Raw genomic sequence first — 17,629 nt, 5'->3', positions numbered from 1 at the left:
CAAAAAAGAACCCTGCTCCCAATGGTGATGAAGACGGGCGAATATGCCCTTTCTCCAAGGACTCCTTTATATAACTCCGCATAGCGGCGTGCTCTGGCACAGATAAATTAAAAAGTCGGCCCTTAGGAAACTTACTACCAGGAATCAAATTTATAGCACAATCTCAATCCCTATGAGGGGGTAGGACACTGGATTTGGGCTCATCAAATACATCCTGGTAATCCGACATTGCCATGTACCCCTTGACAACCCCAACTAGACACAGACATTGATTTCCAATCCAATAGTGGATTATGAACCTGTAGCCATGGCAAACCCAACACGACCACATCATGCAAATTATGCAACACCAAAAAGCGAATATATTCCTGATGTGCAGGAGCCATGCACATGGTCAACTGAGTCCAGTACTGAAGTTTATTCTTGGCCAACGGAGTGGCATCAATTCCCCTTAATGGAATAGGATACTGCAAAGGCTCCAAGAAAAAACCACAGCGCCTGGCAAACTCCAAGTCCATCAAATTCAGGGCAGCGCCTGAATCCACAAATGCCATAACCGAGTAGGATGACAAAGAGCAAATCGGACTAACAGACAAAATAAATTTAGGCTGTACAGTACCGATGGTGACAGACCTAGCGAACCGCTTGGTGCGCTTAGGACAATCAGAGATAGCATGAGTGGCGTCACCACAGTAAAAACACAGCCTATTCTGACGTCTGTGTTCTTGCCGTTCAGTTCTGGTCAAAGTTCTATTACATTGCATAAGCTCAGGCCTCTGCTCAGAGGACACCGCCAAATGGTGCACAATTTTGCGCTCGCGCAAACGCCGATCAATTTGGATGGCCAAGGATATTGATTCATTCAGACCAGCAGGCGTGGGGAATCCCACCATAACATCCTTAAGGGCTTCAGAAAGACCCTTTCTAAAAATTGCTGCCAGGGCACACTCATTCCATTGAGTAAGCACAGACCATTTTCTAAACTTCTGACAATATATCTCCGCTTCATCCTGACCCTGACACAAAGCTAGCAAGATTTTCTCTGCCTGATCCACTGAATTCGGTTCGTCATAAAGCAATCCAAGCGCCAGAAAAAACGCATCTACATTAAGCAATGCAGGATCTCCTGGCGCAAGGGAGAATGCCCAGTCTTGAGGGTCGCCACGCAACAAAGAAATAATAATTTTTACTTGCTGAATGGGGTCACCAGAGGAGCGGGGTTTCAAAGCAAGAAACAGTTTACAATTATTTTTGAAATTCAGAAACTTAGATCTATCCAAAAAAAAAAAACAGGAATTGGAATTCTAGGTTCTAACATCGGATTCTGAACTACATAATCTTGAATGCTTTGTACCCTTGCAGTGAGACGATCCACACAAGAGGACAGACCTTGAATATCCATATCTACACCTGAGTCCTGAACCACCCAGAGGTTAAGGGGAAAAGAGAGACAAAACACACTGCAAAGAAAAAAAAATGGGTTCAGAACTTCTCTTATCCCTCTTTTGAGATGCATTAACACTTTCGGGCCAGCTGTACTGTTATGGCCCTGGTGGTTAGGAGCACCCGGAATGACCTGATGAGTAAATTCAAAATCGGGACTAGCTCTGGGTAAGTGGGAGCTCTGCTGACCGCAAACCCTACTCCTATCACACACACTAGAAATAGCCGTGGAGCGTACCTAACTCTCCCTAGATGCCTCTTCACAGCCTAAGAGCCAACTACACCCAAAGATAGAAATAGAAGCCTTACCTTGCCTCAGAGAAATTCCCCAAAGGTAAAGGCAGACCCCCACATATATTGACTGTGAGTTAAGAGGAAAGTCACAAACACAGGAATGAAACAGGTTTTAGCAAAGGAGGCCAGATTTCACTAAATAGTCAGAGGATAGAAAAGGGAACTATGTGGTCAGTACAAAAGACTACAAAAACCATGCAGAGTAAGCAAAAAGACTCCCCACACCGACTCACGGTGTAGAGGTGCCACTCTGCACCCCAGAGCTTCCAGCTAGCAAGGGAATATCATGATAGCAAGCTGGACTATAAATTAGCAGTAACAACAAATGAACTAGCAAAGACTTAGCTTCTGCTGGAGTAGACAGGTCCTCAGAGAAGTCCAAGAGAGATCTGAACCAATACTGAAACAATGACAGCTGGCATGAAGTAACAATCTGAGTGGAGTTAAATAGGGAAGCAGCATAGCAATAAACGAGAGCAGCTGATAAAGCCAACCTCAGTGACCAGCAGTTCCGCTCGAAGCCACCAGAGGGAGTCCAAGAGCAGAACCAACCAAAGTACCATTCATGACCACAGGAGGGAGTCCGAGAACGGAATTCACAACAGGCTAGTTCTGCTACCTTGATGTCACTATTCTTTTGTAATTCTGGGTTTCATCCTCGTTTTTCTTCAGGGCAGGTTGAGTCTTCTGATTGTCCTGGGGTGGACTCTGTGGTTGACAGGTTGCAGCAGATTTGGGCTCATGTTGTGGACAATTTGGTGTTGTCTCAGGAGGAGGCTCAGCGTTTTGCCAACCGTCGTCGGCGTGTGGGTTCCCGGCTTCGGGTTGGGGATTTGGTCTGGTTGTCTTCTCGTCATGTTCCTATGAAGGTTTCTTCCCCGAATTTCAAGCCTCGGTTTATTGGTCCTTATAGGATTTCTGAGATTATCAATCCAGTGTCTTTTTGTTTGGCCCTTCCAGCCTCTTTTTCCATCCATAATGTTTTTCATAGATTTTTGTTGCGGAAATATGTGGTGCCCGTGGTTCCCTCTGTTGATCCTCCTGCCCCGGTGTTGATTGATGGGGAGTTGGAGTATGTTGTGGAGAAGATCTTGGATTCTCGTTTTTCTAGATGGAGGCTTCAGTATCTTGTCAAGTGGAAGGGTTATGGCCAGGAGGATAATTCTTGGGTTGTTGCCTCCGATGTTCATGCTGACGATTTGGTTCGTGCCTTCCATTTGGCTCGTCCGGATCGGCCTGGGGGCTCTGGTGAGGGTTCGGTGACCCCTCCTCAAGGGGGGGGTACTGTTGTGAATTCTGTTGTGGGTTCTGCTCTTAGGCTCCCTCCGGTGGTTATAAGTGGTAGTGCTGCTGTTTGTCCTTTACAACAGTCATCAGCTGCTTCCACTTTGGACGGGGCTATTTAGTCTGGCTCTTTCCTTTAGTGAGTGCCAGTTGTCCATTTTTTTCTAGGGATCCACATCTCTGCTTGGTTTCTCCTTCTGGATTGTCCAAATCATCAAAGATAAGTCCTGGCTCTGTTTTTGCAGTCCACATGCGGTGGACTTAATAGTTCTGTGAATTGCTATGTTTTTTCTTGTCCAGCTTTGTCTGTGTTAAGATTTACTCAGCCAAGTTGGAAGCTCTGGAGTCACAGAGTTACCCTCCATGCCTTTAGTTAGGTGTGGAGATTTTTGTATTCTCTGTGGTGGATTTTGTAGTATTTTTTATACTGACCGCACAGTACTCTTTCCTGTCTTTTCTTTCTAGGTAGCATGGCCTCCTTTGCTAAATTCTGTTTTCAGTCTGCGTTTGTTATTTCCCTCTCCTCTCACAGTCAATATTTGTGGGGAGCTGCCTTTCCTTTGGGAATTTTCTCTGAGGCAAGATAGTATTCCTATTTCTTTCTTTAGGTGTAATTAGTCCTCCGGCCGTGACGAGGTGTCTAGGGAGTGACAGGAACATCCCACGGCTACTTCTAGTTGATGTGTTAAGTTCAGGGTCTGCGGTCAGTATAGAGGCCACCTACTCCAGAGCTCGTCCATGCTGCTCCTAGGCCACCAGTTTATAACAGGGAGAGCAAAATGGGAGCAGCACATACCAGGATGGAGACCATATACCAACATAAATGCTCGCCACCCGGGCATAGAACGTGTTCAATAGCTAGTATATATATATATATATATATATATATATATATATATATATGTATATATGTGTATATATATATATATATATATATATATATATATAGTGACAATTTAAAAAAAAAAACACTAATCTGATGTTTTTTGTTCATCCCCATCAAAAAAATGGTATAATTGAAAATTAACGAAAAGATAAATTCTAGATACAGCTCAACTGACAGAAAAATAAAGTAAGGGCAGAGATCCTTATATCAGAGATGTCTCACTTACTGAGTTATGTGACAGTATAGCTACCAATTGGGCACAGGGGAATGTTGCCCCGGCCCACGCACACGGCGAGGCCCCCTTGGAGCAACTGTCATTTATACCTGTATTGGGGTGTTGTGTTTGGGATGCTGTGGGGGCATCATTCTGTGTGTGGGGGATCACACTGGATGTTATAACGGTAACATGCAATGTGTGGGACGCTGTTGGGGATTATACTGTGTGTGGGGAGCTGTGGAAGAAATCACACTGTGTTTGGGGATCATGATATGTGTAGGGAGCCATGGGGGATCAAACTATGTTTAGAGTTGTGGGGGCATTACACTGTGTGTGTGGTGGTCTGGGGTAATCATGTTGTGGGGGCATTATACTATGTGAGGGAGGATTGAAGGGGATTACGCTATGTGTTGGGAGCTGTGTGTTATTATACAGTGTGGGGTACTGTGGAAGAATTATACTATGTGTGGGAGCTGTTGGGTGTCATCCTCTGTATGGGAATCATACTGGATGTGGGGATAATACAGTGTTTGGGGCTGTGGAGGTTATCATATTGAGTGGTGATGGTAGCCATGTGTAAATGTATTTTATTTTTTATTTTCTGGCACATTACTTTTTGGGGGGAACTCTGAGGCCTTTTTTACTGTATGTGGAGGGAACATGGAACATTATTACTGTATTGGAGGGGGACTCAGAACATTATTAAATATTAAATAGGCACTTCAAAGACATTATTCCATTATAAGGGTGCTCAGTGTATTGTAACTCTCAAATATGCATACAGGAGCCATGATTACATTCTAGTGCACTCACTGAAGACATTAGTATTCGGTAGAGGGAAATGTTACCATCTACGGGTTACAAAAGGGGGCTCTTGCTTTGTAATGGGTGGGGCACAGTGATGGACCTTTTTTTGTGGGGCACTAAGATCATCTGCTGCGGTTCCCTTTTACCCGCTATGATTAGGGTGTGCCACTGTAGTTGTAAACATGATTACCTAGGTTAAAGTCCCACTCAGATGTGTTTCTCTTGCCTAGCTTAACTACCTAGCTACAGCTCGGCTCGGTACGTTATCCTTGATAAAACACTTATTTCTAAGGTAACTTTGCAAGTTTTCTAATTGACGAGCTCCTGCAATGTAGTCCTTGATATTCATGAGGTCTATTTAGCCTCACCTCACACCACTGAATGAAAACTTTCTGCCTATGCATAGTGCACACAGCAACTTGTCAATCAATTGTGTGGGTGAAGTTTGACAAAGTTAATCACTGAGAAGACTAAAAGATAAAACAGTAATATTATCAAAACAGCAAGCTGCCCTATGAGTGACACATGGAATTGGGGACTCTAACCCTACTTTCTGCTGCTGTCACATTAGGAAGTAAAAACCTGAAAAACCTAGTGACAGATTCCTTTTTGGGGTTTAAATAACCACTGGTTTTCCATGAAACCAAATTTGAGAATCATTCGTCCTCTGGATAAACAAAAAGGATAATGGGGAAAATGTCCACATGGACAGATAAGATTTTCTTAAAAGTTTAAGTCCTTGCTGAAATGTAATTTTTAGAGCCTTCCTTCAGCTTTATCCTATTAGTAGGATCAATAGTTCATTTTGTAGCAAATCAATAGTTTCAAGATGATGGCAGCAATAGTAGGATTGCAATTAAATACTCAAGATAATGCAGCAGTTAATGAATAAAACAGAAAATCTATTGCTTGGGTTAATTTGTTCTATGCTAGAAGGAGCTCACACAACCATCCTGCAAGATATAAAATCCTCAACCCATCAGATTGCCTCCAACCCAATTTCTATTCTAAGCTTTTAATTGTACGCCTGCAGACGTCTCATAAGAGATGGACACGGCTGACCTGACACATCGGAGAAGGATATTCTTCATTGTTATAGGATGCACAACATTTGGAGGACATAGATATAGGGAAACACTGTAAATTGTACATGTACAATATTATATTACAGGCCACATCCCAGAAATGTCAAGATTTCCTGCTCTAATACAGTCATAGTAAGAAGTCACAGGCTAAATCAGTCCATGACTAAAAACACACCAGAAACCTGGCATAAAACGTCTTGAAACAAAGCAAAATGTTGGCATTTGTTGCCAGTTCCTGCCAGATGTGCCATGTTTTTGAGAAGTTGACAGAACTCGGGCAGAAAGGGGGAGATGGGCAATCGAGCCCAACAAATTCATCATGACTAACAACACATAGGTGGCTTAAATTAAGACAGAGATGTATAACAACCCCTGAGCTGAGTATATTTCTTGCAGTGGTGCATGACAGTTGAAACGTGCCAAATTCATTAAGTGGCGCACATCTATTAGTGAATTTGAGACGTCTTACTCTAGCGTGCACTTCATCTAGACTGGCATGAAAAACTTTAGTCTTGATGAGTAGGGGCCTTTGACTTTAATCTTTCACGGGCTTAGTTCTTCATGTTTGGAGTGAATTTAGAGAGGGAGAGATACAGATGATGCAAAGTTCTTGACGCACCATCTTGACAAGTTGTCACAGAAGGTTTTTTGATTTAACAGGATTAAGATAACCTCAAGGGGTTATCTAGTGAAAACAAGTTACTTAATTGCAGGATTTTTGATATAACTAACTGGTTGATGTGGGTCCGACCACTGGGACCCACTGACCCTCAGAATAGAGAATTTTCATCCCTGACAGGTCATGTTTATCCCTGTTAAAAACTGTAATAGCATAAAGGCTGGCACTCATATTGATTTCATTCAGTGCAGTACTTTATTACATAGATCGTACAGTACAATCAAAAGGTGAAGCGTTTCGGCTTCTATCACAGAACTTTTTTCAAACAAGACTCTAATGTCCAGCGCCGTTCTGCTCCTCTTCTCTGTGACCAGCACCGTTCTGCTTCTATTCTCAGTGACCAGCACCGTTCTGCTCTTCTTCTCAGTGACCAGCACCGTTCTGCTTCTCTTCTCTGTGACCAGCACCGATCTGCTTCTATTCTCAGTGACCAGCACCGTTCTGCTCTTCTTCTCAGTGACCAGCACAGTTCTGCTCCTCTTCTCAGTGACCAGCACCATTCTGCTCCTCTTCTCAGTAACCAGCACCATTCTGCTCTTCTTCTCAGTGACCAGCACCGTTCTGCTCATCTTCTCAGTGACCAGCACGGTGCTGCTCCTCTTCTCAGTGACCAGCACCGTTCTGCTCCTCTTCTCAGTGACCAGCACCGATCTGCTTCTATTCTCAGTAACCAGCACCATTCTGCCCTTCTTCTCAGTGACCAGCACTGTTCTGCTCTTCTTCTCAGTGACCAGCATGGTTCTGCTCCTCTTCTCAGTGACCAGCACCGTTCTGCTCCTCTTCTCAGTGACATCACTGCACTTCAGACTGTGCGGCTCGCTCTCTTCTCTATGCGTGAACTGGAAGTGTGTTTTATCATTTTACATTGTAAAAGCTACTCCTGATAGTCTGAAAAGCAGTCATGAATAGTTGCAATAGCATTGGACACGAGAGAACAGCGGTGGGTGACTATACTAATACACTCACGCTACATTAAATTTATATATACACACACTTAATAAAGAAAAACGTAATGGGAGGGTACAAGTTAAACTTTGCTACATCTGTATAAAGTGATAGTAAAAGGTGTAATGAAAGGCCGTATAAATCGGAGCAAGATCAGACTGTTATGCATGGACTGGCTGGCGGCTGTCATGACAGCTTCATGTATTTCTATGCAGCTGTCACGCTCATGTCGAGAGCATTGTGGCCCAAATAATATGGCCGTCTGACTGTACCCTTAGCCAGATAATACTCTCCCAGGAGGCTCCTGGAAACAATGGATTCTCAAGTGTCAAAGTAGCCTCAGAAAACTTTCAAGAAAACAGCACTTTAGGAATGTTTCTTTTATGTGACACCAGGAAGGACAGATATGAGATAGATAATTAGGAAATAGATATGTGATTCATAAATTGATCAGTGGCGGTCTCAATTGTATTTTAAATAGATACCACATTTTAAAACTTTTGTAAAGATTTAATGAATCAAATTAGCCAAGGGAATCTTCTATATATATAAATAAAACATAACCTTTAATGGTAACAATATAAAACCGTTTCATGGACGATAAATGTGATAAAGTGCAAACAGTGCTCAAAATACCAGTGCTGAGTAAAAAAATGGTTTTATCTCACCAAATCAGTCGCTTATTGTTCTCTCTTATCAGGAGCTTTCATTTGTACACAGGGGAAAGGGAAATGTTTGCTATCCTACCCCGGTCGTGCCCCTGTGTTGCTCCCGCCCTGACAAGGGCAGTCCCCAAGTCAGGCTCAATAATTGTACCCACCATACGAAAGGTAAACTTCCCTACGCGTTTCCTCTCCCATCAGGGAGACTCATCAGGGGAAAAAATATAGATATAATTTGTGGGATATTCTATTTTTTGAAGTTAGAGCCCCTCCGTCGGGAGGTGGTTCCTATGTGTCCAGTGCACCTGATTTTGGGTATGGACTATGGTAAGGTGAGACGACAAACGGAAGTGAATCCCCTTAAATAGATTCCTGCTCATATGGTTAATTGTTGGGCGTCCTACCTCATTTCCGTTAGGCACATGGTGTGTATGCGCATCGACGCCATTGTTTAGCACTATAGATTGCATACCGCCATTCTCTTTGTGTATACACTGCCGGTATCCGATTCACCTTTCTATTGCGCATGTCCGGTCAAAATCAAACACAAGAGGCCGTCAGGACACATTTCCGGTTAAGGCCCCCATGTTACTTGCTACTGCGCATGCGGCGCTTTAGAAGCCGATACACGCCTACCTTCTGGTGGCGTCACAGCATCCCAAGCAGCGGCGCCTCAGAAGGAAGTGCACCATTGTTACCTGCTACTGCGCATGCGGCGCTTTAGAAGCCGATACACGCCTACCTTCTGGTGGCGTCACAGCATCCCAAGCGGCGGCGCCTCAGGAGCAAGTGCACACCTACCTTTTGGTGGCGTCACAGCATCCCAGGCAGCGGTGCTTCAGGAGCCGGTGCACGTCTATCCTGTGGTGGCGTTACAGTATCCAATCCTGTGAATATGGGTGGGTTGAAAAGGATAGCAGAAGCTAATTAGCCAGCCGGTCCATTATAATAAGGTATATCCTTTTTATTTCAGCTGTGATAATATGATGTATCCGTCTCCAAATATATACTGATCCGGGTAATATATGTGGGTGGCAAATGATATTATAAACTAACTAACCAGCCAGCTCAGTCTAATAAAGGAAGGTGTATCAATATCAAATTTTAAAAGTTTCAGTGCCGTCAGGGATATATATACTTAAAAACCTGGTGGCTATTTGATATACTGTGACGCCACCGAATGGTAGGCGTAGACTGGCTCCTGAAGCGCTGCTGCGTTGGATACTGTAACGCCACCACAGGATAGACGTGCACCGGCTCCTGAAGCACCGCTGCCTGGGATGCTGTGACGCCACCAAAAGGTAGGCGTGCACTTGCTCCTGAGGCGCCGCCGCTTGGGATGCTGTGACGCCACCAGAAGGTAGGCGTGTATCGGCTTCTAAAGCGCCGCATGCGCAGTAGCAGGTAACAATGGTGCACTTCCTTCTGAGGCGCCGCTGCTTGGGATGCTGTGACGCCACCAGAAGGTAGGCGTGTATCGGCTTCTAAAGCGCCGCATGCGCAGTAGCAAGTAACATGGGGGCCTTAACCGGAAATGTGTCCTGACGGCCTCTTGTGTTTGATTTTGACCGGACATGCGCAATAGAAAGGTGAATCGGATACCGGCAGTGTATACACAAAGAGAATGGCGGCATGCAATCTATAGTGCTAAACAATGGCGTCGATGCGCATACACACCATGTGCCTAACGTAAATGAGGTAGGACGCCCAACAATTAACCATATGAGCAGGAATCTATTTAAGGGGATTCACTTCCGTTTGTCGTCTCACCTTACCATAGTCCATACCCAAAATCAGGTGCACTGGACACATAGGAACCACCTCCCGACGGAGGGGCTCTAACTTAAAAAAATAGAATATCCCACAAATTATATCTATATTTTTTTCCCCTGATGAGTCTCCCTGATGGGAGAGGAAACGCGTAGGGAAGTTTACCTTTCGTATGGTGGGTACAATTATTGAGCCTGACTTGGTGACTGCCCTTGTCAGGGCGGGAGCAACACAGGGGCACGACCGGGGTAGGATAGCAAACATTTCCCTTTCCCCTGTGTACAAATGAAAGCTCCTGATAAGAGAGAACAATAAGCGACTGATTTGGTGAGATAAAACCATTTTTTTACTCAGCACTGGTATTTTGAGCACTGTTTGCACTTTATCACATTTATCGTCCATGAAACGGTTTTATATTGTTACCATTAAAGGTTATGTTTTATTTATATATATAGGAGATTCCCTTGGCTAATTTGATTATATTTAAGGAGTCTTTGGGGTATCTGTACTTGATATACCCCAGAACTTTTGGGTTTTGCTTTCAGCAAAGATTTAATGAAATTCATTATTTGACAACTACAACTTATTCCACAAAAAACAAAAACAGCGCCACAATGGATGGTGAAAAAATAGGCGCTTACATTATTTTTTCACCATCCATTGTGGTGCTGTCTTTTTGTTTTTTGTGGTCTTGGTACTGTCCGGGATGGGCTCCCTGGTTTTGGACATGCGCCCTTGTGTCCGCTGAGACCTTCAATTTATATATAAAAGGGTGCGGTTTTGACTTTCTTTTGTTTTAACTACAACTTATTCATCAACAGGGTTTGATAAATGAGACATACTGCACGGAAAGGGGTGAAATGTGATGGAGACCTGGACGTTATGTGAATGGTTGATAAATCTCTCCCACAGCTTTTCAGAGAAAACCTTGAAAAGCCACCGGTGACCACACATCTCTGATGACTAGTCTAAGAGGCAACTTCTCCCTGCCCTTCTTCCCATGACTGACTGGTTTCTCAGTCTTGCTGCCTAAGGTACAGGCACCATGAATCTCATGACAGGTCAAAGACATTGAGAAAGACTTGTAGCTATTGTGATACCTGGTGGTGATTAAAGGCTGGGTCTGCTTGTACCGGAGACGTTGTGGTCATCTTTATTCTCTATATATTGTGAGAATTGGACCTGTTGCACCATGACAAGTGACTTTCATCTTGTAGAGCTCTGCTAATGCTTTATATTGGAAAATAATGAGAACAGTCACCTAAAGCAGTACGAGATGACAGTTGTAAGATCAAGGATGATCGGTGTAGGCAGATTGTCAAATGTAATAATGTCTCTATAAAAACATATACATACACATTTAATTTTCCAAGGTATGACATTTCCGTAGCTCTTTATGGATGCGATGGCTCACTAATAAAGGACAGGAAAAGTATTGGGACTCTTATGAATACTAGGTGGTGGGCAAGGGACAAAAAAAGTAAATCTTGACCAATTGATCCAAGTTTCAGGTTAATGTTCAGGTTTGGACAGAGGATAAAAATGACACCTCGAAGAGTTGAAGAAGAAGAGGCTGAGCAGCAGCAAGATACCATGGGGAGACCCAACTAGAATATATATATATATATATATATATATATATATATATATATATATATATATATATACAGTCGGGGGGAAACACCAAATAATGAACTTGGAACCTGTTTCAGTTGTTTTACTTGTGTTTAAATAAGCGTGCTCAGTTTATATGCTTGTTAATAAAAGATGTATTTCAATTACATTGGATTTGTCTGCCTGTGTTATTTGCTCATATCTTTTATTCATCTGTACACAGCTGTAAATGTTAGTGAAATAGGAAGAAGGCATGTTATTTCTGAAATGTTCGTGTAGTATCAAGCAACAGCCGTGTAACGATGACCTTTCAATTCTCCTGACATTTTTATTTTAATAAATACTTGGATTTGTCCTGATATAACAATCCTGGATCATCCTTCCTTGTGCTGCGCCATTACTGTTATGCTCCCTGTATATTTATAATTAAATTATCAACAAGGGGGGTGTCACTGAATAATGAAGCTATCCAATGAATGCTGATGGTATCAGCCTGTATATGGACGCACCCATATGTAAAATAAAATGATAATGCCCACTTGTCAATTTATTCTGAAATATTTAATGGAAATAACAGATGAAGTTACACAGTTAAGGGAAAAGATTTGTTATTTTGTGAATTGTTATTTCATGTGGAATACAAGAATTTACCACAACAGACATGTCAAGAAAGCCAACAGATCCTCTTTAAGTCAATGGATGAAGATGTAATGTTACATGGCTGCTTTGAGCCTTTGCAACAGGATTCAGGATCCCAATGACTTTTACTTGCCACAACATATTTTTCCAATTTCCAGTGCATCACATGATAAAATGAATGGTGTCATTCAAAAGTAACTTGTCCCAAAAAACAAGCCTTGATATGGTGGACGGAAAAATAAAAAAGTTATGGCTCTTGTAAGAAGGGAAGGACAAAAGGAAATGGCCTTTGATCAGGGCATTATCCCAAAAAAATGGTGGACACCATCCGCAACCTGCACCCGAAATTACCCACATTCTATCTAATCCTTAAAGGGAACCTATCACCCCGTTTTTTAAAGATTAGATAAAAATAGTGTGAAATAGGGGCAGAGCTGGGCTTTACATTAGTGCTTTTTTGGTGACTTTATTCCCCCGTTAGGCTGCCGAAATACCTTTGTGAAGTGGCCGTTTTGTCCTGTCACTCAAGTTGGTCAGGTCGGATGGGCGTGGTTAAATAGCGGTTCCTCCCCCCTGCTTCTCGGCGTGTCTTTCGTAAACGCGATCTGTGAATGGCACAGATCGCGCTTTTTCTTAGCAGTTGCGCAGTGAATTTGCCTCCGGTGCCTGCGCATTATGTTTTTCCCAACTGTGGGCATAGCATATTTTATATCATTGCGCATGCGCGGGTCGTAACTTTAGCCTTGGTGCCCCGGAAGTGATCATATGGGCATAGTGTTTATCTGGATGCCGGTAATTTTTTCTCAGCCCGAACTGCGAGCGTAAGTTTGGTGCCAAAATCGCTCGCCTGCCTATCGTTCTATCTATCGTTTTTTACCGGCATCCAGATAAACACTATGCCCATATGATCACTTCCGGGGCACCAAGGCTAAAGTTACGACCCGCGCATGCGCAGTGATGTAAAATATGCTATGCCCACAGTTGGGAAAAACATAATGCGCAGGCGCCGGAGGCAAATTCACTGCGCAACTGCTAAGAAAAAGCGCGATCTGTGCCATTCACATATCGCGTTTACGAAAGACACGCCGAGAAGCAGGGGGGAGGAACCGCTATTTAACCACGCCCATCCGACCTGACCAACTTGAGTGACAGGACAAAACGGCCACTTCACAAAGGTATTTCAGCAGCCTAACGGGGGAATAAAGTCACCAAAAAAGCACTAATGTAAAGCCCAGCTCTGCCCCTATTTCACACTATTTTTATCTAATCTTTAAAAAATGGGATGATAGGTTCCCTTTAAACTCCACAAGAACCCTGGGGATCCCGGAGGTAGACCAATTGTGGCAGGAAATGGGGGTCTAGGCAAGGTGATTTCTAATTTCATTGACCATTACTTGAAACCTCTGGTATCATCACTTCCGTCATATACACAGGATACCACGGCCGCCCTACAGAGACTAAACCACCTTTGTCTGGAAGATCATATGATCTTGGTCACAGCGGACGTGGAAGCGTTATACACCTCAATCAGACATGAGGATGGTCTTAGGGAGACTGCTTTGTGTCTGAGAACCAGCAACTTGAAGCCTGCCCTTATGGATCTCATCCTCCTGGAATATGTCCTTAAACATAACATTTTTACCTTTAATAAACATACGTACCTGCAACAACAGGGTACAGCTATGGGGGCTTCCTGTTCTCCCTCCTATGCAAACCTCTTTTTGGGAGCATGGGAAAGGGACAAATTCCAGGAGTATGGCATTGCGGAAATTAGCATGGTGCACAGGTCCTTGCAATACATTGATGATGTTTGGTTTGTGTGGGAGGGAACTACAGATGACCTTAAACTCCTGATGGATAAACTGAACAACAACACCCATACTCTTAGATCAGACGGGTTAACAGGGTGCAGTGGAGCCAACTATGGCCTCTGTTCACACAGGATGCATTTTAGTTAGCACTGGGCAGCCCCCGCCTGATCTAAGAGTATGGGCGTCATTAATAGGCTGTGAGCCAGATGCTCGGCATGTCTTGTGTGTGAACATTACCGCGTACAGACCGTATCTTTTTGTTGTGCACAGGTGTACCAAACGGCCAATCCCTGATTGTAGGCTGGCTGTCTCACCGATATTACTGCACCTGTGTAGCCACCATCTATAATTGGGTCCACTGCACCCTGTTAGTGCAATTGCTTTGAGGTCTGGGCAGGTAAAAATCTCTGCCTTTTTCTTGGTGTTTTTTATAGATTTTTGGAGGATTTTCAAGTCCTGTTTTCGTGGTTTTGATGTTAGCGTAGGACTCGCAAAACGTGATGCCCCGTGACGTGGGTTGCGAGCTTCCGTATTTTGGCCAGAATATCAACTAATACCTCACATATATTGCTATGTGTTTTTTGCACTTTATATTTTTTCAGGGTGCAATTGGGCCCAGATGGCTCTCTAAACTGTGGCCTCTGTTCACACAGGATGCATTTTAGTTAGCAATGGGCATCCCGCCTGATCTAAGAGAATGGGCGTCATTAATAAGCTGTGAGCCAGATGCTCTGCATCTCTTGTGTATGAACATTGCCGCATACAGACCGTATCTTTTTGTGCACTGGTGTACCAAACGGCCAATCCCTGATTGTAGGCTGGCTGTCTCATCGGTATTACTGCACATGTGTAGCCGCCATCTTTAATTGGGTCCACTGCACCCTGTTAGTGCATTTGTTTTGAGGCCTGGGCAGGCAAGAATATCTGCCTTTTTCTTGGTGTTTTTTACAATGTATTTCTACTCTCAATAATCAATGGAGTGACCTCAGAAACATCTTGAATAAACACTGGAATATCCCCATGGCTGACTGTCATGATCTCAATGGCAAGAGAACATAGCATAAGCATATATAGGAACTAGCTCTTGGAAGATGGGAACTGAGCTGACCATGAACTAAACCTAACGCACAACTAGCAGTGGCCGGGTAGCATGCCTACGTTGATTCTAGATGCCCAGCCCAGCCGGAGGACTAAATAAAGCTAGCAGAGGAAAATATTAGTCCTAGCTCACCTCTAGAGAAATACCCCGAAAGGAGACAGAGGCCCCCCACATGTATTGGCGGTGAGTTGAGATGAAATAACAAACGTAGTATGAAAATAGGTTTAGCAAATTTGAGGTCCACTTACTACATAGCAGAAGACAGAAAGGACACTTTCATGGTCAGCTGAAAACCCTATCAAAAACACCATCCAGAAATTACTTTAAAACTCTGGCATTAACTCATAACACCAGAGTGGCAATTCCCGTTCACAAGAGCTTTCCAGACACAGTAACGAAACTACAGCTGTGAACTGGAACAAAATGCAAAAACAAACATGGACAAGAGTCCAACTTATCTAGTAGTTGTCTAGGAGCAGGAACAAGCACAGAGAGGCTTCTGATAACATTGTTGACCGGCAAGCAACTAACAGAGCAGCAAGGTTATATAGCGACTCCCACATCTTGATGGGAACAGGTGAACAGAGAAGATGAAGACACCAGTTCAATTCCACCAGTAGCCACCGGGGGAGCCCAGAATCCAAATTCACAACAGTACCCCCCCCTCAAGGAGGGGGCACCGAACCCTCACCAGAACCACCAGGGCGATCAGGATGGGCCCTATGAAAGGCACGAACCAGATCGGAGGCATGAACATCAGATGCATTCACCCAAGAATTATCCTCCTGGCCGTATCCCTTCCACTTGACCAGATACTGGAGTCTCCGTCTGGAAACACGAGAGTCCAAAATTTTCTCCACAACGTACTCCAACTCACCCTCAACCAACACCGGAGCAGGAGGCTCAACGGAAGGCACAACCGGTACCTCATACCTGCGCAATAATGACCGATGAAAAACGTTATGAATAGAAAAGGATGCAGGGAGGTCCAAACGGAAGGAAACAGGGTTAAGAATCTCCAATATCTTATACGGGCCGATAAACCGAGGCTTAAACTTAGGAGAAGAGACCCTCATAGGGACAAAACGAGAAGACAACCACACCAAATCCCCAACAGAAAGCCGAGGACCAACACGACGGTGGCGGTTGGCAAAAAGCTGAGTCTTCTCCTGGGACAACCTCAAATTGTCCACCACCTGCCCCCAGATCTGATGCAATCTCTCCACCACAGCATCCACTCCAGGACAATCTGAAGATTCCACCTGACCAGAGGAAAATCGAGGATGAAACCCCGAATTACAGAAAAATGGGGACACCAAAGTGGCAGAGCTGGCCCGATTATTGAGAGCGAACTCCGCCAATGGCAAAAAAGCAACCCAATCATCCTGGTCAGCAGACACAAAACACCTCAGATATGTCTCCAGGGTCTGATTAATCCGCTCGGTCTGGCCATTCGTCTGAGGATGGAAAGCGGACGAAAAAGATAAATCTATGCCCATCCTAGCACAGAATGCCCGCCAAAATCTAGACACGAATTGGGTCCCTCTGTCAGAAACGATATTCTCAGGAATACCATGCAAACGAACAACATTTTGAAAAAACAGAGGAACCAACTCGGAAGAAGAAGGTAACTTGGGCAGAGGAACCAAATGGACCATCTTAGAAAAACGGTCACACACCACCCAGATGACAGACATCTTCTGAGAAACAGGCAGATCTGAAATAAAATCCATCGAGATGTGCGTCCAAGGCCTCTTAGGAATAGGCAAGGGCAACAATAATCCACTAGCCCGAGAACAACAAGGCTTGGCCCGAGCACAAACGTCACAAGACTGCACAAAGCCTCGCACATCTCGTGACAGGGAAGGCCACCAGAAGGACCTTGCCACCAAATCCCTGGTACCAAAAATGCCAGGATGACCTGCCAACGCAGAAGAATGAACCTCAGAGATGACTCTACTGGTCCAATCATCAGGAACAAACAGTTTATCAGGTGGGCAACGATCAGGTCTCTCCGCCTGAAACTCCTGCAAGGCCCGCCGCAGGTCTGGAGAAACGGCTGACAATACCACTCCATCCTTAAGGATACCTGTGGGCTCAGAGTTACCAGGCGAGTCAGGCTCAAAACTCCTAGAAAGGGCATCCGCCTTAACATTCTTAGAACCCGGTAGGTATGACACCACAAAATTAAACCGAGAGAAAAATAATGACCAGCGCGCCTGTCTAGGATTCAGGCGCCTGGCGGTCTCAAGATAAATCAAATTTTTGTGGTCAGTCAATACCACCACCTGATGTCTGGCCCCCTCAAGCCAATGGCGCCACTCCTCAAAAGCCCACTTCATGGCCAAAAGCTCCCGATTCCCAACATCATAATTCCGCTCAGCGGGCGAAAAT

The sequence above is a fragment of the Ranitomeya variabilis genome, chromosome 3 (genome assembly GCF_051348905.1).
Source record: "Ranitomeya variabilis isolate aRanVar5 chromosome 3, aRanVar5.hap1, whole genome shotgun sequence".
Taxonomy (NCBI): Eukaryota; Metazoa; Chordata; class Amphibia; order Anura; family Dendrobatidae; genus Ranitomeya; species Ranitomeya variabilis.
The sequence above is the reverse complement of the archived record's forward strand: the minus strand, read 5'-3'. Positions refer to the sequence as shown.